Genomic DNA, 26553 nt, shown 5'->3' with positions numbered 1-26553 from the left:
TCCTGTGTTTGCATTTAGAGGTTTCTCCTCAGCTCTGATTTTTCTTCAGGAATGCTGGAAACTCTTTTATTCTATTAAAGGTTAAACAATATTGGAGATGAAATAACTTTATTAGATTTGAAAATTCGGGGGTGCCACTATCCAGTGATAGCAGTTCTGGTGTGTTTCTGTGATGTTTTGCTTTACATTTTTGTACTTACTGTGTAAATTGTAGTCTTGGTTCTGCTTACTTCATCCTGCCTTAGTTCATACAAATCTCCACGGTTTTTTTTTTTTTCATTCTTAACTAGAAAGAGAGAGGAGGGGAAAGGGAGAGAGAGAAAAAGAGAATTTCCACATAGAAAGGAGTGTGTACTTAACTGTGGATCTTTATCTCACATAGCTTATTGGTTTAAACAATGTAATAAACACAACACATTCAGAAAACAAAGTCTATTTCTGAGATTGGCTGTAGTTTGTAGGTTATTCAAGATCTTAGAATTTGGATCTAAAAATCATCTTATAGATTATCTAGCTAGTCTAGCCTCCTTATTTTACAGAGGAGAAAAATAAGGATGAGCAAGATTAAGAGACTTTTCCAAGGTCACATAGGCAGTTAGTGGCAGAGCTGTGATTTGGAATTAGAAAACATGTATTTTCCAAATTTAAAGCTAAAATTAAATCCAGATTCTTAACAGACAATATTTCTGCCACAGGATTTATTGGAATAGAATAAATGAAGATGGAGCTCTCTGTGTAGGTTAGATTGGGTAAGTAGTACTTATACCTCTGGGACAAATTAGCATGAAGACAGAGGGTTATGCAACATCATACCAGTGATTCATTAACATGTGAATAGTTATTTGATATTGCTAGTGATTATCATTATAAAAACACTGAATCATCATTTGTTTAAAACAGCTTATCCAAAACCATTCTGTGGGTACCATAGTAAAGTCCAAAATAACTAAACTGATTTCCATTCTGTCTGCTTAAAAACTTTAAACATCTTCTCCCAGTTTCTAGTGCAGACCAAATAACTCTCTTCTCAATTATTGTTTTGTATATTTGCAATAAATTGCATTATTAATCATAATTTACATTGTATTTATAAATATATGTATATGTGTATATGTATGTATGTGTATATATATGAAACTCTCAGTTGATTTTTCTGTTTCTATAGAGAATATCACTAATCCTTCTAATCACCCTATACCCTTGGAGTCATTGCTGACTCCTTCTTCTTCCTCACTCCAATATCCAGTAAGTTATAAAGTCAACTCTACCTCCATAGTATCTCATATCCATCACCTTCTCTCAATTCAAATGACCATCATCCTAAATTAGATCCTCATCATTTCTTGCTTGGACTTCTGCAGAAGCCTCTTAGTCTCCTTTCTTCCAACCTCCCCTTTGCTAATCCTTGATTCACTTTGCTGCCAAATTGTAAGGCTAATCATGTCACTCCCCTGCTCAAGAAGCATAAGTACTCAAGATTTGAATGTATTTACCTCTGTTTGTTAAGTCCTTCATACTATGACTCCAAACTTCTTTCCATATTGTTCTCTTTCATGTACTCTACTATGCTTCCTCATACTAAGTCTTATCACCATGCCTTTTCACAAGCTTACCCAGAGTCCTAGCATGTTCTCGCTCCTCACCTTATAATCTCTAGCCCTCCTCAAAGTTCAAGTCAAGTGCCACCTCCCTAAGACTCTTCTGAATCTTCACAATTTCTCGTACTTCCCTCATGAAAAAATTATATTGGATTTATTTGCTTTACGTATATAGTTGTGTGTATGTGTATGTGTGTGTGGGGGGGTGTATGTGTGTGGTAAGGGACTGTCCTCCACATGTAGCATGAGGGTATCATTGTGCAGCTTGAAGGGAGGCAGAGTAGATATGTCTAGCCTCTTCTCCTCTATGCTTTTCCAGTAGATACTTTAATTCCTTCTAGGAGGGGGAAGCAGAAAGTGGAAGGCAGGGGATCAATCACTCTGCTCTCCTAAGAGGGAGGGGGCACAGTACTAGAATTAGGTCTATCTGCTCCCTTAAATATTGTTAGTCTAAGGTGGGAGATCTTCAGGTTCAATCTAACTTCTGAATACTCTTTCATTAATGGAAGGAAGCAAGATCAACCAACAAATACCTTTTCCCAACAAATACCAATTCCACAATGAATACACCTAACACTTGGGATATCCATTTATCCAAATTGGTATCAAAATAGAAGTCAGAAGAAGAAAAATACACATGCACATATGTGTGTACATATATCTATATCTATGTGGATAGATAGATAACTATAGATGTAAGTATATTCCCTTCAGTGATATATGTACCAGCACATTCATAACTACTTAGCATGTGTGACTTATCTATCTATCTATCTATCTATCTATCTATCTATCTATCTATCTATCTATCTATATGTATGTATGTGTGTTGTACACCAGACAATACAGAGTGAAGAAGCTCTCCTACCTATAAGATAACTCAGTTCAACTGAGATAAAGAGTCCCTGAAAGTCTCCTTCTGTCTGTGAGAGGAACAAGACAAAGACTGCCAGAATCTTTTCCTTCAGCAACCTAAAGTGGAGTTTGCCTCTTCCATATTCTCTCTTGAAGCTGGAAGCTCCTAAAGTGATCACAGAGCCCAAAGAAGACATAAAGTTTGAAGAGAACTGAAGAACTCTCCTCTCCTCAAAAATTTTTATATTTATACATATTGCTTCTTGGGGACTGAGACTATTTCATTTTGTCTGTCTCCAGAGTGGAGAAAGAATTCCCTCCTCACCATCATAAATAAATAAATAGAATTCAATGCAATCTAACAATTATTAAGCACAACACTATGTTAATAGTTCTTTATGATTAAGGCTAAACCAGAATCATGTAAGAAAGCCCAAGAATCCTATATGTTAGACCACTAAAATATGATTTTCTGTCCTATTTTTCTATATCTCTAAAGAATATTATATAATTTCCCAGTAACCTATTCTCAATCCATTTGGAAGATTTCATTTCTGACCTAATTTTCTCTGACATTTCCCCCTTTTCAATATAAAAAAAACTGATGAAAAATTGAAACCCAAGGGGTTTTTTTTGCACTAATAATAATGGATCATTAAATTTACAGATTTAATTTTTCCATATAGCATATATATTCCATTGTCTCTATGGATCTATAATCTCACTGCATAATCTATGATGCTCCCTTCAGTTGTATATGTACCAGCACATTCATACCTACTTAGCATGTGTGACTTATCTAAATTATCTCTGATATCCTATACAGAGGGTCCTCCAAATATATTGGATATTATTCTCTATGTTTGCACCTTATATGAACACCAATAAAGTACATGGGTTAGCCCTCACTCTTATTCCATGATTGATAAACCACTTTTTCAGTCATATGCCTCTATTATAATATCTTTCATATAATTCTCTGTGTACAGTTCTTCATCAATAATATGCTAGAACTTATTTACAACTATCATGCATCTTTCCATTTTCCTTGTTTAAGTGACGTTCTTAAGAGACTGTGGTATTCTATGACTTGTGATTATACAGCATTAACAGAATAATATTGGCATTAAAAAAAAAGATGGTGTTTTGTTTCAGAGAGAACCTCAGGGTCATTAAAAATATTGTCCTTTCACAAATGTAATTCACCCTACTCTTTTCCTTCCATTCAATTCTAGGCCCAGTCATTATCTATCTCTCTATTCAAAGTACATGCGGTATCAATCCAGTATCACATTGGAGTCTGGACACTGGGCATTCTTCATTCACTGACTTATTTCACTATTTGGATATTTAAGTAAAAATCTTTGAATGATGATAGATCTAACTTAAGAGATACTGCAGTGTTTTGTGACTTGATGCAATTAGCACATTGTCATCTGCAAACAGATTTAGCTGGAGAACTTTATCAGCAAAGAATAATTCTTCCATTTATACGCTGTACTGGATAGCTTTTTGACAGTGGCCAGCACTCTTGGTGAATGTAGTTCTCCCCATTTTAGGTCTTACTTGATATTAGTAAACAGAGAGCTTTTGTTTTTTGTTTGTTTTAAATTTTATTTTTTAATTTATGGAATAAAAAATAATTTCCATAACAGTACAATAAAAAAAATTATTGTACATGAAATTGTAAATCTACTATGCACCACTTACGCTATTCCTTTCAAACATACAACAAAATTATCACGTAAATTTCTTTCTTATTTCTTTTTTTCTTCATTCCCCCTGCTGCTCCATATATGTACATATAATATATATATATATATATGTGTGTGTGTATAAAATTATTCTACACATGCTTCTATTTATCAGTTATTTCTCATGGATGCCGATTAGCATCTTTTTTCATATGTCCTTTATAGTTAATTTGGGTATTTATAATAATCAAAATAACTTATTCACTCAAAAGTGATTCTTAAAACAATATTTCTGTTATGGTATACAGTGTTCTCTTGGTTCTTCTCATTTCACTCTTCATTATTTTATGCAAGTCTTTCCATGTTTTTTCTACAATCATTGAACTCATCATTTTTTATAGCACAGTAGTATTCCATCACAATCATATACCAAAAATTGTTCAGCCATTCCCCAATTGATGGACATCCCGTTCTTTGCCCCCACAAAAGAAGCTGCTATAAACATTTTGAATATATAGGTTCTTTTCATTTTTCCCTAATCATCTTTGGAAACATATTAAGCAGTGGTATTGTTGGGTCAAAAGGTATGGGTAGTTTAATAATTCTTTGGTCATAATTACAAACTTTTCTCCAAAATAGTTGAATCAATTTACAGTTCCCCCAATAATGAATACATCCAACTTTTCTACATCCTCTCAAACATTTGTCATTTTCCCTTTCTATCACTTTAGCCAATCTGGTAGGTGTAAAATGATAGCTCAAGGTTGTTTTAACCTGCATGTCTCTGATCAATAATGATTTAGAGCATTTTATATGACTATAATTGTTTATATTTCTTTAATGGAAAACTGCCTGTTTATATATTTTGACCATTTATCAATTGTGAAATGACTTTTATTCTTATGGATTTGACAAAATTCTTTATAAACTTTAGAGGTGAGAACTTTATCTAATAAACTGTCCATGAAAACTTTTTTCTCCAATTTTCTGCTTTCCTTATAATCTTGGCTATAATTTTTTTATTTGTGCAAAGCCTTTTTAATTTAATGTAATTGAAACTATCCATTTTGCACCCAATTTCACTCTTCATCTTGTTTATTCATGAATTGAATTTATTCATAAACCTTCATAAATCTGATAAGTAATATGTTCAGTGTTCTTCTAATTTTCTTATCAAACTTCTCTTTATATCTAGGTCATGTATTCATTTTGACCTTATCTTGGTAAATGGTGTGAGATGTTGGTCCATGCCCAATTTCTGCCATACTGTTTTCCAAATTTCCCAACAATTTTCTACCAAATAATGAATTCTTATCCCCAAATCTTGTCTTTACAATTGTCAAATACAAGGTTATTATGTTTATTTGATGCTATAAATTGTATGTCTATTCCATTCCATTGATCTACCTTTCTATTTCTTAGCTAGTACCAGATAGTTTTGATAATTACTGCCTTATAATACAGTTTAAGATCTGGTACTGCTAAACTTCCTTCCTTTATACTTTTTTTCATTATTTCAGAGAGCTTTTGAATAGTACTATCTTTAACATGATTTTAGCATATGCATAGGAAATGACTTTAGTAAATAAAGCCCTTAAATTATTTTCTCAACCCTAATTCTGTTCTATGAGATAATACTATTCATTTTCTACCATTCCCCTTCATAAGCTTTTACCTATTTGTTTATATTCTAAACCCATTTTGTTCTTCATTGCTACATCTCTGAGCTTCCAAGAGTAAGCAAGTACCTAATCTCTTTTTGACTCTTGCTTTTTTACATTAGTTATATTTCATCCTTAGGAAATTATTATTATTATTATGTATATCACACATATGTATTTTTCTATTTCCTGGGGTAGGGGGAACCCAGTGTGCATCAGTAGCTTATTTGAATGGGTCAGGCTGGAAATATCTTAATTGCTTGCCATTATCTTTTCTTTTTATTTTCTAATATGGCATTGATTTTGATCTTTATTCTAACAACTCCTCTGTTTGCCTCTATACAAAATATGTAGGTGATGCAGGATATTCAAAAATGTCTCACATTTTAAGCTAGTAAGATATATGTGTAGTCAGTTTTAATTTGTGTAATTTCCTGTGTTCAGCACCACCCAACTCTCTTCTTTAAAAAAAATATAATGAAAAGCTATAGATATAAGACTTCTTAATAGACTACATGTTTTTGGTTTCTTTTATTTTTCAATCCTGAGCCATATTTTTCACCATCCTATCTTAGCCCTACTTTGAATTGAAATTCATTGAATAAAAGTGTATGTTAATTCCAACTAGATAGAAGACCTAACTCAGTGAGGCAAAATATGACTTCCTAATTATCATTATAATATGAAAAATATGTTCTATGACTGGTCTATGGTTCTGGGTGGATATACTTCATTTCAAAAGAAACAGGATGTTAAGGGAAGTGTGGTAGAATTCTATATTGAGAAGGTATACTCATGAGGAAATCTAGGAACAAGAGTAAGGAAGCATGATGGAAAATATTTGAGTGAAATTCAATGGAGAAGAAACAGAAATGACTTTGTTCTTGAAGTATCATATTACTGTTATACTATCAAATTATACTACAGACCTCATTGACAGAAAAAGGAAATAGATGAGGCATTTGAGAAACAGATCATAAGCTTGGTACACAGTCTTGTTGACTGATTATATAGCAGCAATGGAGGACTTTAATTATCTGGACATTTAATTGGAGTTCTCTCTGCTAAAACCAGAGAAGTTATTAAATTCTTACCTTGCCTTAAAGATAATTTCAATCTTTACATGGACAGGGGAACCAAAAGGGAAATTTCTCTGTTGGATTTTATTCTCGTTAACTGAAATCTGGTTGCTATAGTAGAAATGATAGAAAACCTGAGGGAAAGTAACTATTAAAAAAGTGATTGTTAAAAGAATACTTTTTTACTCTTTAGAATATTTTACTCTTGGAATATTCTAAGATATCTTCTCATTTTGAGTAGAAATTTTAAGGTCTTATGTGATCCAGTTCTTAAGTTCCTTAGTATTTCAACTACTGCCTTCTCTCATGTTCACATGATGCTGAACAAAACTAGGGAAAATGATGAAATTATATTGACTGGGCCTCCTAAAAATTTGTTATATAATCCTTCACATTTCCATAATTGACTCACTATCACACTCACTTCCGTAGCTTTCCCAAACCTCTTCAACCCTCCTTTAGTCTCCCAAAATTCTCCCTCCCCCCACCCTCTTGCTGAGAACTTTGCTGTATTGAAACAATTCACCAAGAGTTCCCTCTTCTCTTCTTCTTATCTCCCATCACTCAGATGCCTTCCTCTGCTTAATCTTTCTTCCCCATTATCTCATATGAAGGAGAGGTCCTTCTCCTTGCCAAGGCTAACCTCTCTACATGCACAAATTATTCTAATCTAGCCCATCTTCTCTATCAGATTTCCCCTTTCCCCAAATTTCAGTCTTTTCTTATATATTGAATATAGCCCTGATTCCTAAAAACATGCCAGTCTCTCTTGTTCTCAGAAAATACTCACTTCATCCACCCATCCCCACTACATATCATACCATATTATTCCTTTTATGACAATTCTTTGAGAAGACCATCTACAAGTGGCACCTTTGCTTTCTTTTTCCTCATTCTCTTCTTAACTTTTTGCATTCTGGTCTCTGTTATCATTTTTCAACTGCAACACTTTTTTCATAACTACCATTGATCTTCTAATTGCCAAATTCAATGGCCTTTCCGGTCTACATCCTCATTAACTTCTCTTCAACCTTTGACATTATCACCCTCTTCTCTTTGTTATTTTCTTCTAAATTTTCATGACATTGTTCTCTCTTAGTTCTCCTGATACCAGTCTTAAAGTTCCTTCTCAGTCTTTTTCAATGGATTTTCATCCAGACCATATATACCCCTAACCATGAGTGTCCCCGATGGTTCTGAAATGTTTCACTTGGTGATCTCATTAGCTCCCATTAATACAATTATCACCTCTATGCAGAAGATTCTCAGATCTACTTGTCTAGTACTAAATAATCTGCTGACCTTCAGTTTCAAATCTTCGAGTACCTATTAGACCTCTTGAACTGGATGTCTTTTAGACATCTTAAATTCAACATGTCCAAAATTGAATCTTTACCACAAAATATCTTGACCAAGATACCAAGTCTACTCTTCCTAAGTTCCCTGTTACTTTCAAATGTACCACTCTCCTCCCAGTCACCCACTCTCAAAAACTAGATTTTATCCTCAACTTCTGTCTTTTTCTCACTCCCCATATCCAATGTGTTATTAAGTCATATAGATTCCACCTTCATAACATCTCTCATCTATGCTTGCTTCTCTCTTCTTACACCGCCACCATCTTGGTTCTAGGTTTTCATCACCTCATTCCTGGACTGTTGCAATAGCCCACTGGTTGGTGTGCCTGCCTCAAATCTCTCCCCTCTATAGCCTATTCTGTATTCAGCTGTCAAATTTATCTTCCTAAAGCTCAGATCTCTCTGTGTCTTCACAACCCTCATTCAATAAATGCCACTGGTTCCTTATTACCTCAAAGATCAAAGATAAATCCTTTGTTTAGTTTTTAAAGTTCTTCATAACCTAACCCCTTCCTACCTTTCTAATCTTCTGTCACCTTATTCCCTTCGACTCTGAAATACAGTGACACTGACCCCTTTGCTCTTCCTCAAATACTCTATCCTAACTGTACATTTTCCCTTGCTGTCCCCTATGCCTAGAATGCCTCCTCCTCTTGTTCAACTTCTAGCTTCTTCGACTTCCTTCAAGTCCTAGACAATATCCCACATTCATCAGGAATTCTTTGCAATTCTTCCTTAATGCTAGTGCCTTCCCTTTGAAATTATCTTCAGTTTGTCCTGTCTATATCATTTGTAGATAGCTGTTTGTTTGTTGTCTTTCTCCCCATTAGATCATAAACCTTTTAAGGTCACGGGATATTTTTGCATTTCTTGACATAAGAAGTACTTAATAAAAATGCTTACTCACTTGATTCTTTCTGGATATTTATAGTAATTTTTCTTTAAAACATTGTAACTCTGAATTGTGGCTATAATATTTCTGGAATTTTTACTTTTAGGGTTTATTCCAAGAATAAATTAATGAATTCTTCTATCTTTGTCCTTTGGTTCTAATAGATCAAATATAGAGTCCCAGACTTTTAAAAAATATGATTTTCATGAAAGTCCAATGGTTCTTAAATGTTCTCCCTTTGACCTATTTTTTTTATATTTTTAGGGCTGCTAGCTGTCTTTTTATGAAACTCTGGTGTGAAAGAAGTAATTTACTATAAATTCTCATTAAATTTCTTGATCATTATTTAGTCTGCTATAAACTTTAGGATTTTTCCTGAGTAGGTATCTGGGAGCTGTGTAATTTGTCTCCCACTAAACAGTCAACTTGGTAGGAAGTCCCTAACTTAGATTTTAAAAAGAAATGTACAGAACGTAGAAGCAAGGCCAAGTAATGAAAGAAAAATATAAGTGCATATCATAATCCTATACAAATAGTGTTAGGAATGCTAAGGTCCAAAATGAGCTCAGGCTCACAAAAAAACATAAGGTCATCAAAAAGGATTTGTTGTTTTTTTAGCTCTCTTGGGAAAAAGGAGAATCGAAGAAGATATAGATCCTCTTCTTGGGAGAGAAGAGACAATAACTGACTCTTTTCAGTCATGACATGTCATGGTTTCTACTTTCTCTGTCAAGAATGACCTTTGTACTGGAAATGACAGAAAAATTACTAACAGGAGTTTGATAATCAAGATAACTAAGATTAAAATAAAAGAGCACTTAGTTGCCTTGGATGAATTCAAGTCATCTAACACAGAGGAACTACATCCTCAGATACTAAACAAAGTGGCAGATATAATTGCTTAGCCACTTGCAGAGATTTTTGAAAAATCCTGGAAAGGAGGAAAGGTAGCCCAAGATTGGGGAAGGATAAAAGTCTTGATTTTAAGAAGGAAGACAACAGACTATGCAAACTATTTGCTTCAGATGGTGACTTTGATAGCCAGGGAAATTCCAGGACTGATCACTAAAGAGATGATTAGCAAACATCTAGATAGGGAAGTAATGATTACAAAGAGCCAGTCTGACTTCCCCTGAGTAGGTTGAGCTGGACTTATCTCCTTTGTTGACAGGATTATTAAACTAGTAAATGAAAAAGCTGTTGCCGATTAGAGTTTACCTAGATTACCTAGATTTTAGCCAACCTTTTTGTTAAATTACTTCATGAAAGTGGAAAAGAGAGATATTGATTAAACAATAATACAACCAGATGGATTCAGAAGTGTTTGTAAGGCAAGACAAAGAATAGTTGTTAATGGTTCAAATGCCAGCATAGCACAAGCCATGCCCCTGGGAACTGTACCGTTAAACATTTTTATTAATAACTTGGATGAAGGCTTAGGTGGCATGTTCATCAAATCTGTAGACAGCAAAATCTGGAAGAGACTAAGAAGTGGTCAAACAGATAGGAGAACACATTTTATAAATGTTAATCATAAATATAAATATATATTACAAAATGCTAAAATGACATATATATTTCTTTAGAAACTGAAATTTTGTGATCTCTTTACAAATGGACAAGACTTTTAGTTTTTTTTTTAATTTCATCTCATTCTATCATACCACCTGTCCCCTTGCGTCCCCTCTAAGAATGATATTTAATTTTTCAATGACATAGAAGTATTCATCTTTTTCCTTCATGGAGATGTCATTCTGAGACTGTTTTGCCACGTCTCCCTATAATGTAAGCTTCTTCAACGAAGGGATTATTTCATTCTTTGAATTTGTATCCCCAATACCAAGTACGATGCCTAGCAGTTTGATTAATTTCTGTAAGCAATATTATACCCAGTTCCCTTACTACTGTCCAACTGAGTATAGAAAGGAGAGGATCTTTCCATTCTTCTTAGATTCTAACCTAGATATATACTTCTCAAATTCTGAATACTTATGTAGCACAGCAAAATCCCTACTTAGGTGAATTGGGGAAATGGCGAGGGCATTCTAGGAAATAAGGAAGTGTTATGTTTTGGTTTGGTTTGGTTTGGTTTTTCCTTAGTCTCTATTCAACCTTCCTCCACTAAGCATTGCTTGACCACTCTTCTTTTTATGAATATATAGACAGGTTAACCCTTATACTCTCTTCATAGACTGGTTAAACTTTGTACACTCTTTGGCTGGCTTCACAATGCTGAACCTGAACATAAGAAAAGACAACTATCTTCTTCCTACATTAATTCTATTTTCCATATCTGAATAAGCACAACTGCATATGAAAAGACCAATAAGATTTGAACTTGCCCTAATGTATAAGCCAGTACCTTTGTTCTCAGCTGTTCATCTGCATAAGACCCAATATGAATATGGCAAGTGTACCTGATTGGGATCATAAGTAAAGGTATCATCCCTCGCTGAGGAAAACTATCTCTAATCCAGGTAGAATTGTCCAGCAAGAGAGAGCAGGCCTCTCCCAACTCCTGCCTAGAGGTGATGAACAACAGAATTCAGGCTCTGAGGAAGTCAAGATAAGGGACTTTTGCCAGTCCTAGCCTAAGGGTCATGACTCTTACTGAAGAGAACTGTTAACACTAAGCTGAGGCAGAAGATGGAACTAGTGAAGACTATAGCTGCCCACCAAAAAGTGAACCCAGGAAATCTAGTACATCACTCTCTCCAGCAAAAGCACAACATCCTGTGAAGAGTCCAGCCACAAAGTAATCTGCCCAGCTCAATCTGGCAATAGCTGTCCAATGGCAGATACACCTGCCCAGTCCAGTTCCACAGCAGCCAATTGATCTGCCTGACCTAGCAGGTCTGAAATTAAGCATCCTGCCCAGTCAAACCAAGTAGCAGCAGAACCTGGTGAGGAACCAATTCCACTGCAGGGTGATGTGCTTGATCTAGTCTAACAGCATATTGCCCTGTCCAGTTAAGATGTTATACCCTCTAAATTAATGAAAAGAAATGCAAGAGAAGGCAGCCTAGCCACACCAGATCTAAAACTGTATTATAAAGCAGAAATCATCAAAACTGGCTAAGAATTAGAGTGGTGGATCAGTGGAATAAGTTAAGCATACAAGACACAGTAGTCAATGATTATAGTAATCTACTATTTGATAATCCCAAAGATTCTAGTTTCTGGGATAAGAACTTACTATTTGACAAAAACTGCTGAGAAAACTGGAAAATAGCATGGTAGAAATGAGGCATAGACCAACATCTTATACCATATACCAAGATAAGGTCAAAATGCATCACATAAAAGGTGATAATATAAGCAAATTAGGAGACCAAGGAATAGTTTACCTGTCAGACCTATGGAGAAGGGAAGAATTTATGACCAAACAAGAAACAGAAAACATTATGAAATGCAAAATGGATAATTTTGATTACATTAAATTAAAAAAGTTTTGCACAAACAAAGCCAATGCAACCAAGATTAGAAGGGAAACAGAAAGCTGGAAAACAATTTTTTCAGTCAGGGTCTCTGATAAAGGCCTCATTTTTAAAATATATAGAGAACTGAATCAAATTCATAAGAATACAAATCACTCCCCAATTGATAAATTATCAAAGGATATGAACAGGCAGTTTTCAGAGGAAGAAATTAAAGCTATCTATAATCAAATGAAAAAAATGTTCTAAATCACTATTGATTAGAGAAATGCACATTAAAACAACTCTGAAGTACCATAACACACCTATTAGGAGGGCTAATATGATGAAAAAAAAAAGGGAAAATGATAAATGTGGGAGAAGATGTGGGAAAATTGGAACACTAATGGAATTGTGAACTACTCCAACCATTCTTAAGAGCAATTTGGAACCAGACCCAAAGTGCTATAAAAATGTGCATATCCTTTGATCTAGCAATACCAATACTAAGTTTGTATCTTGAAAAAAAACATAAAAAAGAGAGAAGGATCCCCATGTGTAAAAATATTTGTAGTAGCTCTTTTTGTGTTAGCCAAAAAGTAGAAATTGAGGGGGATGCCCATCAATTGAGGAATAACTGAACAAGTTGTGGCATATGAATGTAATGGAATACTATTGTTCCATAAGAAATGATGAGCAGGCAGATTTCAGAAAAACCTGGAAAGATTTACATGAACTAATGCTGAGTGAAGTGAGCAGAACCAGGAAAATATTGTATACAGTAACAGAAGTATTATGTAATGACCAAGTTTGATAGACTCAGCTCTTTTCATCTAAGACAAAAGACTCTGGATGCTATTCGAATCCAGAGAAAGAAATACAGTCTGAATGCAGATCAAAGCATGCTGTTTTCTCTCTCTCTCTTTTTTCTTTCTTGTAGTTTTTCCCTTTTGTTCTGATTTTTCTTTCACAACATAACTACTGTGGAAATATATTTAATATGATTGTATAATGTATAGCCCATATCAGATTGCATGCTGTCTTAGAGAGGGGGGAGGGGAAGGAGAGAGAAGAATTTAGAACTCCAAATCTTATAAAAGTGAATGTTGAAAACTAAAAATAAATAAATTGTTTTTTTTTTTTAATGAAAAGGGCGAATTTACCACCAATGAAGAGGAAATTAAATAAAAAATTAGGGGAGGAAAAGATGTTATGCTCTTTGAGGAGTCAGCCCAATTAAGCAAAGAGACAGCTTATCCATAACCATTATCATAACCTGAAGTGAACTTTATGAGGATATTCCAGGGGGGAAAAAAGTATGAAGTCCTGCAGTTCTGGAGATCTGAATTGAATTTACCCTGTGTATTCCCTATAAATATACCTCACCACTACTGTGATACAAATATGTACCCATTCTTTCCCCTATGAGTCTATGTGCATTTGTAGAAAAATGTACCCCAGGTTTGGTTTTGTGTATTCTGGGAGTGGGGGAGGGGAGGAATACTTTGTAACCTCTTCTCTCCGCACTTACCAGTTGAGTAAATGCCTTTTCTAAGAACTGAGTCCATGGGCTGATTGTTAAAGAGAAACACAGTGGTAGGTGCTAATGAGCTACAGTGTTAAGGAGGATGGCCAGCCCTAGGGTTACCCCTGAGAGTAGCAACTACTTTAGGGGGATTCATTCTACCAAGGTCAGTGTATATTAATGAGTATAAGCATAGAGAGGCACTAAATTTATAATAAAGTTTTACTATACTTCCTTGTTGACAGAATCAAAATGATTTAAGTTTTCATAAATAAATGAGATGATAAATGAAGGTTATTCAATAACATATAGCATTTATGTAGTGATCTAAGGTTTTTCATTCCTTTACATACAAAGTAAGTCAGAAATCTTAATGCAGTTTTAAGGTTTTGGGTTTTTTTTTTTTTGTTTATTTTTGCTTTTTTTTGGAGGGCAGTTGGGGTTAAGTGACTTGCCCAAATGACACAGCTAGTAAGTATGTCAAGTGTCTGAGGCCAAATTTGAACTCAGGTCCTTCTGATTCCAGGGCTGGTGCTCTATTCACTGTGCTACCTAGCCACCCCTGGTTTTAAGTTTTAATAGAATAAAAATGCACTAAGACTTTTAGGACATGCTCTATATTAACTCATTCTATCCTCACAACAACCCTAGGTACTATTATAATTCCCATTTTCCTGGTGAGGAAACTGATGCTGAAACTGGTTATGTGAGTTACTTGCCCAAGGTCACACAGCTGGTGTCTGAGCTAGTATTTGAATTCAGCTCTTCCTTACTCTTTCACTTTTTGCATCAATGTCATTCATCTCCAGTGCTTATTGATATAATCATTACAACAGGGAATGACTCACATTTTTCACGCACTCCCTCTTTATCTTCTTTGTATGTTTTCCCCCTAGGTGATATATTCCTTTTGCTTGATTGTCAGGTAGATATTGATGACATCCAGATGAACTCTGGGTTATTTTGATCTTTTCAATCCAGCTTTCCATTTCATTATTATTTATGCAACATTCAGGTTTTGAGAAAATCATTTTATTAATTATTTCATCAACAATAATGGAATAAGAATTTATAATGTTCCAAGTCTTGTGTCGAGCTGTAAAGATAAAAAGAAATGCAAAGGACTCTCAAAGAGCTAACGGTTTAACGGGGGGAGACAATATCTAAACTACTGTGTATAAACAAACCCTAGGCAGGATAAGTTGGAAATAATCAACAGAAGGAAAGCCCTAGCATTAAAGGGGATTGGGAAAGATTTCTTGTAGAGGGTGGTATTTCAGCAGAGACTTGAAGGAAACCAGCATATTATAGCATAAGTGAATAACAATTAAAGGAGAGAAGAAATGCTTTCCTTGGAGTTTATGAAAACAATTCTTTAGGAAGCAGAAACGTAAGAAAATGTTTAGAGTACTCTTCCAAAAATTCCACCATCAGAGAGGGTATAATAGAGGGCAGAATTTTTTTTAAAGTTCTATTTCTGGCATTATGCCAAGGCTGTTTTTGCTCAGTTATATTAGGCTATTTTCTTAACCTCATGATATATAGCAACAATGAGTGTATCTGTACACTACTTAATTGTTCCTTAATAATGTAGCACAATGCTGCTCAATGGATCAGGACCAACAGAAGCAAAGAATATCATTGCCAACTGAAACAACACCAGAAAATGTAGGTATGCCAGATGGGATTACCTCAAATGGATTCAGATAGCAAAGGTTACAGGGACAAAAGGACTATTCATCTCTTCTTCCTCCTCCTTAAAGCTAAGATTCATTTTCATCCACTGACATCCTTTAAAGTGATTCCTGCTGCTTCCCGCTACCCCACCTTGGAAAGTCTGAATGACCTGTCTTTAGTTTTCTCAACTTATTCTCTAGTATCAGCAAAGAAAAAGTACTACCGGAAACAATATCAGAGGTTTTTCATATTTTCTCCAAGTTTCAGGAGACTTCCTGCAGCAAATCCTTCATTTAGCTATCTAGAGTTTTCTCAGTTACAACTTCAGACTTCTGGCTCTTATCTTAGCCTTCAGTTGTGGTAAATACAACAACATCTCTTATACTGTGAAGAAGACAGAAAAGGAAATAGCAAGTGAGTTTGCCTTTCATAGTTCCCCGAAATTCAGTTACATTTGACTAATGATTCCCTTCTCTGTTGAAGAAAAAGAAAATAAAAGCAAGGGTTTTTAAAGTTAAATTGTTCAGTGCCTGGTAATTTTTTTCTTTTTTCTTTTTTCCCTAAGAAACCACATAGTTGTCCAGGATTCACATAAAGATCAGTTTGGTGAGGCTGTTATACATCTGTCAGCATTTTTAGTATAAACTGTTGGTAATACAAATGCCAAAAGAAAAAAAAAAACCCAAACCCTTCAGTCTGAAATTTGATATACCAGGTCTCAGCCCAGGAGTTTTTACATGTTTTCAGAAAGTAAGTTCAGCTGTTTTTGAATTAGTAAGATGGAGATGGGGGAGGGACTCTAATGTACCATTTTAAAACACACTTTTGTTTCAGGGAAAAAATAAGCTTGTAACAAAATGAAATTAATAGACTAGAAACGACTGAAAATATGAGAGTAGCACAACTATTTCCAGTGCATTTTAAAACAGAATGTTCATTTGAGCTTTCTTAAGTCCGTGTTCAGTAGGATGGCACACTCAGAGGTCTGCCTACCTTAATCATAGAGATCAGTGTGCCCAACTCTTAGCAGCTGATTAAGTGACAAATTCCAATCCTTCAGCTTCCCAGATCAGTATATAGCCAAAGGAGACTAATGCAATAAGCAGTGGTTCACCCAAAGGGGTTGTGAGCCATTAGTAGATTGTGGTTTTGCCTAGTTCAAACGTATTTTATCCTTCTGTCTAAAATAACCACTGTCTGAACATCTGTGTGATACTGTACTTCATACTGTTGAATGCTCCTATATAGAACATTTAAAACAGAAATGTACCATTAAACTAAAAGTTGTCACTACAAATCTCATTGTGAGTGTAAGAATGACCATCCTACCTCCCAGGGTAGGATGAAAGAGTGTAGTTTAAAATGAATACTATTGTTTTCAGGATAGAAAATGTATTTCATGAAGCTTTTTTGTTTTTTTTTAAGTTGGTTAATTATTATTTTAATTTTTTTCTTTCATTTACTAACACACTGCTTTTCTATATTCCTAGAACATTGTAATGTGATTTATAGGAGTATTTTGATTATTAGCAACTGAAAAGTCATAAATACTTTGTAATTTTTATTGTCCTTTACAGTGTCTCTAAATGGTGTTATTATCCTCATTTTATTGATGAGGAAAACAAAGCATAGCAATATTAAATTAAACACTTGAAAATTACTTAAAGTTCTTTCATCTCCATTTCCAGAGTTGAGGTTGGTAAAGAGAAGAATTCAACTCTGGAAACGGAGATGAAAAGAGTGATCAACCCAACAGTCTACCTGCTTTGTTTGCATTTTACTGTTTTAATGTCTCCATTGACTTAAATGAAACTCCATCGTCCCCAGTCATCTATTGCCTGTGTAACCCAAGTAACGTTTAGCCAATATACAAATGTGATCATTAAGATGGGGGGGGGGAATCTTACTTTTTTTCCACTTGGTCACCATTATCTGAAAAATATTTCTGGGTCACTTTGTTCAGCTATTTAGAGTTGGGTATGGGGGAGTGGAGAACAAAATACACTGAGCCGTCTCTCATAAACCCTGGGACCATCTTGGTGGCCCTTATCAAAATAAGGAGTTAAGCAAGCTTTCAAATAGGTATAATCCTTAGATAAACAAATCGGGGTGGTATGGGAATTATAATTTTCAATGTCTTGTGAAACCAAGTACTATATTCTGTTTGTAGTACTGCCATTTAAAAAATATCTTTATTAACTCCCTTCACCTTCCTTTGGGTTATAAAAACTATTGAAACAGTTTACTTTATAAACTATAAAATGCTATCTAAATGTGGGCTATTATATTCAGTAGTCAAAACTCTTGCCACAATGCCATGTTTACACATTTTAGCCCACAGTGTAGCTGGCCACAGTAAAGATTTCCTAAGGGGACTACATTTTTGGTTGAGGGGCACAAAGTGGTATAGAAACTTCTGTTATATTAGTATTTTTGCTGCAACTGGACCTTCATTTCTTTAAAGGAAAGATTCAATATAGTTTTAGTGTAAACTATGAAAGGCATATACTATATTAAATATATCATTTCAGAGCATATAAATTGAAGAGTCCTACTAGACACTGGGTAGGGGTGGGAGTGAGGGGAACAAAAGGGCTCCAGTGTTTTTATAGCCACTTCACCAATTGCCCTTTCATCCATGGAGAGAAAATGTTTACTCAAAATGTCTCACTAACAATAGATGGAGTTGTGTGTAGCTTCCTCAAGCACCCCCAGTCTCTCTCACTCTCCAAAGGGCCATTTCTTACTCAAATCCACTTCCAGTTACATCTAGAAACAACAATGCATGACTTAGAATACTGCCTTAGTAGAAGGTTAGCCAAAGGAGGAAGGAAGCAGTTCAAGTCTGGAGCACAAGGTTCCTACTGTGTGAAATCAGTGGTAGGAGCTATTAAAATGCCATCTTCATCTCCCTTTCACTTCTCCCCTTCCTCTGCCTTCCTAGCCACCATCCCCCATCTGCTAATATCCTTATGGAGCTAAGAGGGGGGAGGAAAGAAATAATGAATGACTGTATTCCTTGGCACCTGAACCACAATTTCCGTATAGGGGCTTCAGACTTGAAAATAGAAGGCTTTAAATCCTGCTAACTTATGTTGTTCTACAAGAATGTGTGTGTGAATTGAAAACTCCCTGCTATGTGTAGAAAAATGACAATTGAAAACTTAAAATCCAGACAGATTATTACTCCTAATTCAGGTATGTTAGAGACCAGTAGAAAATGTAAGTATGTGAAACTATTCTGTTTAGGAACCAAGGTGAATTTAAAATATTTATAACAATCCCTTCTTAGATAAATACATTGCAGGATTGAGTTTTTTTAATGGATGGGCTACCTCATTGGTAGCATAACTGTTAGCTTTTGTCAAACAGTTCTGATTCTGATTTTAACCCTGGAAACCTGTCAATTTTCCACTCCCCTTCTATCCTGTCAAAATCTCTATGGGACCCCTCATAACCTGACTGTGAGGGCTGATTAAATGTTATTGGGAAGCCTGCTGAAATTTTGCATTGCTAACAGAAGGAGGAATGTCTTTCAGACTGATTCATTGCTTATCACAGTCTAGTTCTAGCTCTCATGTGATTTTCATGAGATACCCCCCTTCCCCAAAAAATTTCTAAGTTGAATTTAGCACTCAGCCAAGTGATGCATTTTTCGTAAAAATGAATAAAGACATAATCCAGGCAAGCTTTCCAAAACCTCATTTTCTCCCTCTCCACTCCCCCACAACATCAGACTGGTTATGAAGCAAAGAAAAACCACAGAGTAGCCCCAAATTAATTCAGACCACATGATTCACTCCTTCTGTATCTTTCTGGAGAGAGCATTGTTTGTAAGTTTGCTTCACCTCGAAAATCTTTTGAAATTGCTAGCCGTGCCCCACTCCTACCCCATGCCTTGAGAGAGTGAGGTACCTCACTAGAGTAAATATTAAAAATCTGCTTGGTGTCTGGACAGCCACCCTCCTCTCCCCCTCCCTTCTTTTCCACACAGAGTGGTCTATAAATGATTTACACTGCTGGCTGTGAGTGTTGTTCTTGGCTTTGGGCGCCATAGGCTAGCCAGCCATTGTGTAACTAGATGCTGTCTGAAATGCTTTAGGGCTAATTGCCTCCTTACTTGTAGGCTAAAAACCTCTTCATTTTCATTCCTTTCCAACCATACAATTTTTTTCAGGCTCTTCAACCTGGTTACTTTCTGTGTTCTAAGAAAGAAAATAGATCACATTCTCATTGATTTACTAGATCAGTCTTTCTTTTTAATCTCTCCTTGTTGGAATGGTGGTGGAGGGGTGGTTTAGACCAATTTAGACGTTGTAATTGACAAACTCCAAAACAGAACTTGTTTGCTAAATAACTGATCTATTCTTCTGATGTCTTAAAAAAAAAAGTTTGCTGTGTATATATTTCTTTTCCTCTTGCTCATCCAACAGTCTTTGGAAAAACATTAAGTAGCTTTTGGCAGGGAGTCAAAACCAGCATTGCAGGGAAGGTATTTAAAAGTTCTTTAAGTGTGGACTATTTGTGTAAGAAATGTGAAATGGCTACACACATTTTCTTGTGACTCAGAAGAGCTATATTCACTATCTTTAATGGAAATAATGTTCAATGATTTCTGTATTCATTTTTCCTGAGTCCATTTATTTGTTTTTGTCTCATATGTTTCAGAATGGACTATTTTAATGAGCAATTTTGAGAACCTAACTATGAGTTCTGCAAGCCCCACATATCTGGAGTCCTGTTGCACAGAACCTTCACACTATTTACGGATAAAGTTCAAGACTTTTCTGTAATCAGCATTGGGAAGTGGGGGTGGTGAACAGGAGGAGGGAGATAGTAACAGACGCTTTCATTGACTAACCAAAGCCATTTAAATATTTATAAAATACTTTGTGGTAGCATCCTAAATAACAAATCATAATATCTTACTTTCATATGCAAATGCAAAATATTTTATCCCATTTGAGTCTCACAACAATCCTGTAAGGTCTGATCACTGAGCTTTAGATTTGAAAGGGCAATTTTTAGGGGTGGCCAGGTAGCACAGCAAGTAAGAGCACCAGCTCCAGTGTTGAGAAGACCTGGAGATTGAATCCCGGGCTCAGACACTTAGCACCCACCCAGAAACACCTGGCCACGTAACCTTGAGCAAGTTGCTTAACCCCAATTGCTTAGGGGTGGCCAGGTTGCTCAGTGAGTAAGAACACCAGCTCCAGTGTCGGGATGACCCAGATCAAATCCGGGCTCAAATACTCAGCACCACACCCAGAAATAACTGGCCGTGTAACCTTGAGCAAGTTACTTAACCCCGATTGCTTTAAAAAAAAAAAAAAAAGAAAGGGTAATTTTTTCTAACCCATACCAAACCAAGAGTCTCTCCAGAGCATACCAAACAAATGGCTATCCAGCTTTTGCTTGACGATCTCTAGTGATGGATAGTACACTACCTCTAGTCTTTCTTGTTTTGTGTATTCCTAATGCTTGTCCTTCTACTTTCCAGAGTCAAGCAGAATAAATCTAATCGTTCCATGGAAGACAACTCTCATGATTCCATGAAATCTCTTCTCTAAGACAAACAATTTTCTAGTGTTCCTTCCAATGCTCCTCATGTGGTATGATCTCAAGACCTTTTACCAGTCTAACTAGCCTCCTCTGGAGATGAGCTAACTTAGAGATAGACTTCCTACACTGTTGCACCCAAAACAGTACTCTCAGAGTTCAACCACCCTTTCTTCATGATTGGTTTTATACAACCATTCATCCCAATTTCATATTTTGAAGTGACACTGCCATGTTCTTCTCTTCACAGAGTACTGAGGTCAGTCAATTGTTTTTCAGTTTTGTCTGCTCTTCATGACCCCATTTGGAGTTTTATTGGCTAAGCTACTGGAGAGGTTTACCATTTCCTTTTCCTGCTTATTTTACAAATGAGGAAGCTGAGGCAAACAGGGTTAAGTGACTTGCCCAAAGTCACACAGCTGTGTCTGAGGCCATATTTGAACTCAGAAAGATGAATGTTCTGACTCCAGACTTGAAACTCTATCCACTGTGTCACCTTAATGGAGTTTAAATATTGTAGTACCACTGTCATCACTGATGAAAACAGATCACTGTAAAAATGCCCACAAATGTGATTCATTCTGCAACTTTCTGTTCTTCTTCTGGCTTCATCAATAAAGGATCTTGGTTCTCACATTAGGTTCATTTTTCTCCTTGATTGCTTTGTACTTTTATGTTCATTTTTGTCATCATTCTCTGTAATGTTTTGCAAATGAACTTACACTTTAAACCAATATTACTCTGTTTCCATGGGTGCTTGGCAATGGAATTAGGTATTTACTGTCAGAGACAGTTTCTGGACTCAGTTTCTTCACTTCTGTCCATTTCCCTTTTTCCAGAAGTGACTTGATCAAAGAGATCAGATTAGAACTCTTATACATAGATACCTTGTCTTCTCATTATCCATTTTGGCATGGATACTACCAGCCTCCTTCCATGTCTAGTTATGGTTCAGTGTCTTTCTGTGTACATCTCTAAATCTGCCTCTCCCATATGACTTTTAAAGGATAAATTGAAAATTCAACTTGTGGGGGGGGAACTTGATTATTCTTCAGGTTTTGGCAAATTTATCTATATATAGTTACAATTCTGAAGCCATGAATGTGCCCATGCTGGCCCAAAAGGCCATTACATTGTCCAGGAAATTCACACTTTGTCTATGAGAGGGTAGAAAGGACTTACCTGACCCCTCACAGCATATCTTGACATGCCCACTACAGAATCTATTGCTTCTCTGTTTCATTTGGCTTATATGTTCTCCTGCCTGGATAATTAGGTAAAGAGGAATAAAAGATAGAAGAGTGGGTCTTGTCTTTTTTAAGATAATGTAGATTCACCAAATTTAGCCATAGTTGGAATCATAGAAATCATTTTGCCCACCTTCCCATTCATGCAAGAATCATAAACTCGGGATCTTAGACCAGGAAGGGACTTTGGAAGTCACGTAATCATAATAATAGTTGGTTTTTATATAGTGCTTTAAGGTTTGCAAATTGCTTTACATCATATTATTTTATTCAATCCTCACAATCTGATCCTTGTGAGTTAGGAAGTTTTATTAATAGTATTAGTAGTCTCATATTATTTCCATTTTACAGATGAGGAAACTGAGGCTCAGAACTCTTAGGTGGTTTACCTAGGATCACACAGCTAGTAAGTATCTGAAGCTTGATTTGAATCCAAGTCTAAGATCAAATCTAATACTCTGTCCACCATCCCATGCTATCAAATTGCTCCTTCATTTAACAAATATAGATACTAAAGGCAAGAAAACTTAAAGGACTTACAATGTTGACCTAATGGTCCTAATTTTGCTTTCTGAAGCAGATTATATCTTGTATTAATCATCCCTTCATGATAAATATTTGCTTCATATAACTTTATTCCCAGACCTCTCGCCATTCTGTTCAATTGTCTTTGAACTCATTATATTTGGTCAATTTCCCAACTCAAATATTATAGCAAATATTTAACAATGAAGTGGTCTTCTGAAGGTAATAGTAATGATTGGGTATAAACAATAAAATAAATGGTTGAGTCTGGGAATATTATAAGAAGTCAGGTTTAATGTTGCCCCAGTAGACTCTTGGTGTCTCCAAAGCCAATCTCCAGGCACACCCAGGCAGCTTGTTTTGGCATGCTTCCTCTGTGCCCTGACTCTACCTGCAATGACCTATTCCAAAAAATATTAATTCAGTTCTTGCACTGTATCTTTCCTTTGTTCCTCCCTGTTGTATGGGTTTGATCCCATTTTAATCTTTCTCATCAGATATATGCTATAATAGACTTCACACGAAGTGAAAGGTTTGTTGTTTGTTTTTTTAAGCCGTAAACTTTGTAACATGTAAATATTGATTTACCAGCTTGGTCTTTCTAAAGTATGGCTACTTATGCTCCTTGCTTAAATTTCTTTTATTTGGTGAATTCACATGAAAAATACCTGGTTCATTTTCTCAATCTATTTTGTAGGAATGAGATTTGCTAAAAGTTTTTATTCATGAATAGTTAAGCTAAATTTTGCAAGATATACTACTTTGACATACAGACTAATTTCTTTTCCTTTGCAAAATATAATATCATAATTTTCCCTTTAATTTCCCATGGACAAGGCATTCATCCTACTTTTACAAAATTTAAACATGGGGCATATAAAAGACTTCTTCCTGTATGCTTGTAAAATTTATTACTTAATTCTGAAATTCTGGAGTTTGACTATTATATTTCCACATGGGAACTTATTATGGGTTTTCTTTATCAGTGACCTGTGGACTCCATTGAATGTTTCACATATTTCTGAAAATTGTCTTATACGATCTCCTGAGGTTTTTTATTTCATCTTCATTTTCTGAGAGACAACCAAAAAGACTTATTTTTTCTCCCTACATTCTGTCTTCAAGGTCAGTTGTTTGGCTTTTAGAAATGTTAGTTCTTCTACCATTCTTGCTGTTCTTCAATTTTGTTCTGATATTCTTTCTTCTATCCATCTCTACATTTTTAATTCAAATTCTGATCATCTCTTTTTTAAAAGAGTTCATCATTTTGGAGACATACAAAGGCCTCTGTCTTTTTAAATCCTTTCTTGTAATATTTAATTTCCATTTCTAATTATCCTTATTTATTCTTTTGTTGATATTCTAAACCACTTGGAAGGTTCTACCAGTTATTGCATTGTCACTTCTAGATGTTACATTTTTCTGACAATATTTCCCCTTCCATTGATATTTTCTCACTGTTTTGTTTTTACTATGTAGTATTTCTTTTTTTGTACCAGGTTTTCTTTTATTTTTCAGTCTCTCTTCTGATCATTCTATAGGATTTTCCTTGTGATTAATTCTTTTCTATCCCCTCTGTGTTTTTGGCATTGTTCTACTACTGCATTTGGTATATTCCTTGTTATTTTGAAGTGATGGGAAGTTAGGTTTAAACATGACCCTTCATTTAATCATCTTTCCAAGTATCTTCCTATTTCTTGAATGAATTAACAAATATAACATGAGATGGGGGAAATTAAAGGATCATTACTTTCATTAAGACTTGTTCACTCAATTCAACTAATATTTATTAATCATCCATTTTGCACAAAGCAATGGTGATATACAACATAGTCCCTACCATTAAAGATCTTGCCATTTAATGAGGGGATTAAAACATGTATACAAATAAATATGCTGCAAGGTAAAATGTGACAAGGACAAAGGTAAAAAGTAGGTAAAGTTCCATAAAATAAAAATTTGAAAAGTGAAAGATCACTTTCAACTAAGAGGACTAAAACTCTCTCTCTCCAGTTCTCCTATTACTGTCTGATAGCTCATCCCTATTCATCATCCATATCATGCCCTCTAATTGTGGGTGTTTCCTGATTCCCTATGCTAAGCCCTCTTCTCTTTTCTCTCTCCCCTCTCAGTAACCTCATGACCACCCATGGTTTTAAAGCCCTTCACAACTTGGTTTCAACCTATATTTCAAGCCTCATTGGATGTTACTCTCTTTCCCATGTTTTGCACCCCAGGCAAACTGCCTTTCCCATATTTTTTTCATGCATGCTACTCCAGCTCCTGTCTCTGTGCCTTTGTACTGGCCATATCGCCTGCCTGGAATGCATTCCCTTCTCACCTTTGCTCCAGAGAATCCCTCTCTTTCTTCAACACATTACTCAAGCACCACTTTCTATATGATTCCTTTTTCTTGGTCCTCCCCCTCCCCAATTTCTAGGGTCCTCCCTTCGAAACTTCCTGATATTTAACTACTTTGCATATATTTATTACATATATATTCAGTATATATGTGTTTGTTATCTTCTCTCTTAGAGTAAGCTCCTTGACAACAGGGATTAATTCATTATTTGTTTCCTCAGTACTTAGTGGTGTTTGGCACATAGTAGGTGCTTAATAAATGCTTGTTGATTGATTGATTGAAGGTGGTATCCCATCTGGGTCTTAAAGGAAGAAAATGGATATCAAAAAGTGGAAAGAAAGGAGCAGTTTGTTCCAGGCATAGGGGCAGCTTTCAGGTATATGTACAAGTGGGGGAGGGAAATAAATTAGTAGTCTTATTCGAATAGAACATAGAACATGTGATGGGAAGTCAAATTAAATATAACTTGAAAAGAAGGTTGGAGCCAAATTGTATAGTTCCTTAAAAGCCAGGCTAAAGTATTTGTATTTTATCCTCTAGGCAACAGTGAACCAGTGAAAGTAACTGAGTAAAGAAGTAATATGGTCAGGCCTGGGCACTGGGAATAATTTGGCTTATGAAGTGATAATTCCTAATTTGCCTAGTTTAATAAAATTTCAAAATTTGTATTAATTAATATATTTTAATTTAGACAGTTTGGCCTAACCATCTACACAGGATAAACCAAGTGGATAAAGAATATCTATTGATATATATTAGATACATGTAAATCACAACTTCATCCGACCCAGAAATATCATATACATATATTTTATATAGCTATTTGTATGTGTAAATATATATGTATGTATATGTATATATAAGTATTGCATATACATATATGCAGAGATAACACAAAAGAAGGGGGAAGGGTTAAGGGAGGGGTTAAAGGAGGTTAAGTCAATCTCTTAGTGTTCTAGATAACTATAAGACTATAAGTTGAACAAAAGGTACAAATCTACATTAATAGGAGTTTTCTCATACTAATTAAATCACAGGTCTAATTCCAGATCCTTGTCAGATAGATAGATAGATAGATAGATAGATAGATAGATAGATAGATAGA

The 26553-nt window shown here is 35.3% G+C and overlaps 1 protein-coding gene and 1 long non-coding RNA gene across 8 annotated transcripts in view; one reads left to right on the top strand and one right to left on the bottom strand.

The window, feature by feature from the left end:
- The window catches only part of DNM3 (dynamin 3), a 708993-nt gene that overhangs the window by 557182 nt on the left and 125258 nt on the right, over window positions 1-26553 (top strand). The window lies entirely within an intron of this gene.
- The window catches only part of LOC138144228 (uncharacterized), an 80884-nt gene that overhangs the window by 11116 nt on the left and 43215 nt on the right, over window positions 1-26553 (bottom strand). For all 3 annotated transcript variants that reach the window (XR_011163890.1, XR_011163891.1, XR_011163892.1), the window contains exons 5-6: window positions 14927-15174; window positions 201-286 (exon numbers count right to left, since the gene is read on the bottom strand). This is a non-coding gene — a long non-coding RNA (uncharacterized lncRNA). The remainder of the gene's footprint in view (window positions 1-200; window positions 287-14926; window positions 15175-26553) is intronic.

This window comes from Petaurus breviceps, unplaced genomic scaffold (assembly GCF_028583685.1).
Source record: "Petaurus breviceps papuanus isolate PSGF00001 unplaced genomic scaffold, PetGlider_PUasm1.0 90692, whole genome shotgun sequence".
Taxonomy (NCBI): domain Eukaryota; kingdom Metazoa; phylum Chordata; class Mammalia; order Diprotodontia; family Petauridae; genus Petaurus; species Petaurus breviceps.
This window is presented reverse-complemented; position numbering and strand designations above follow the sequence as displayed.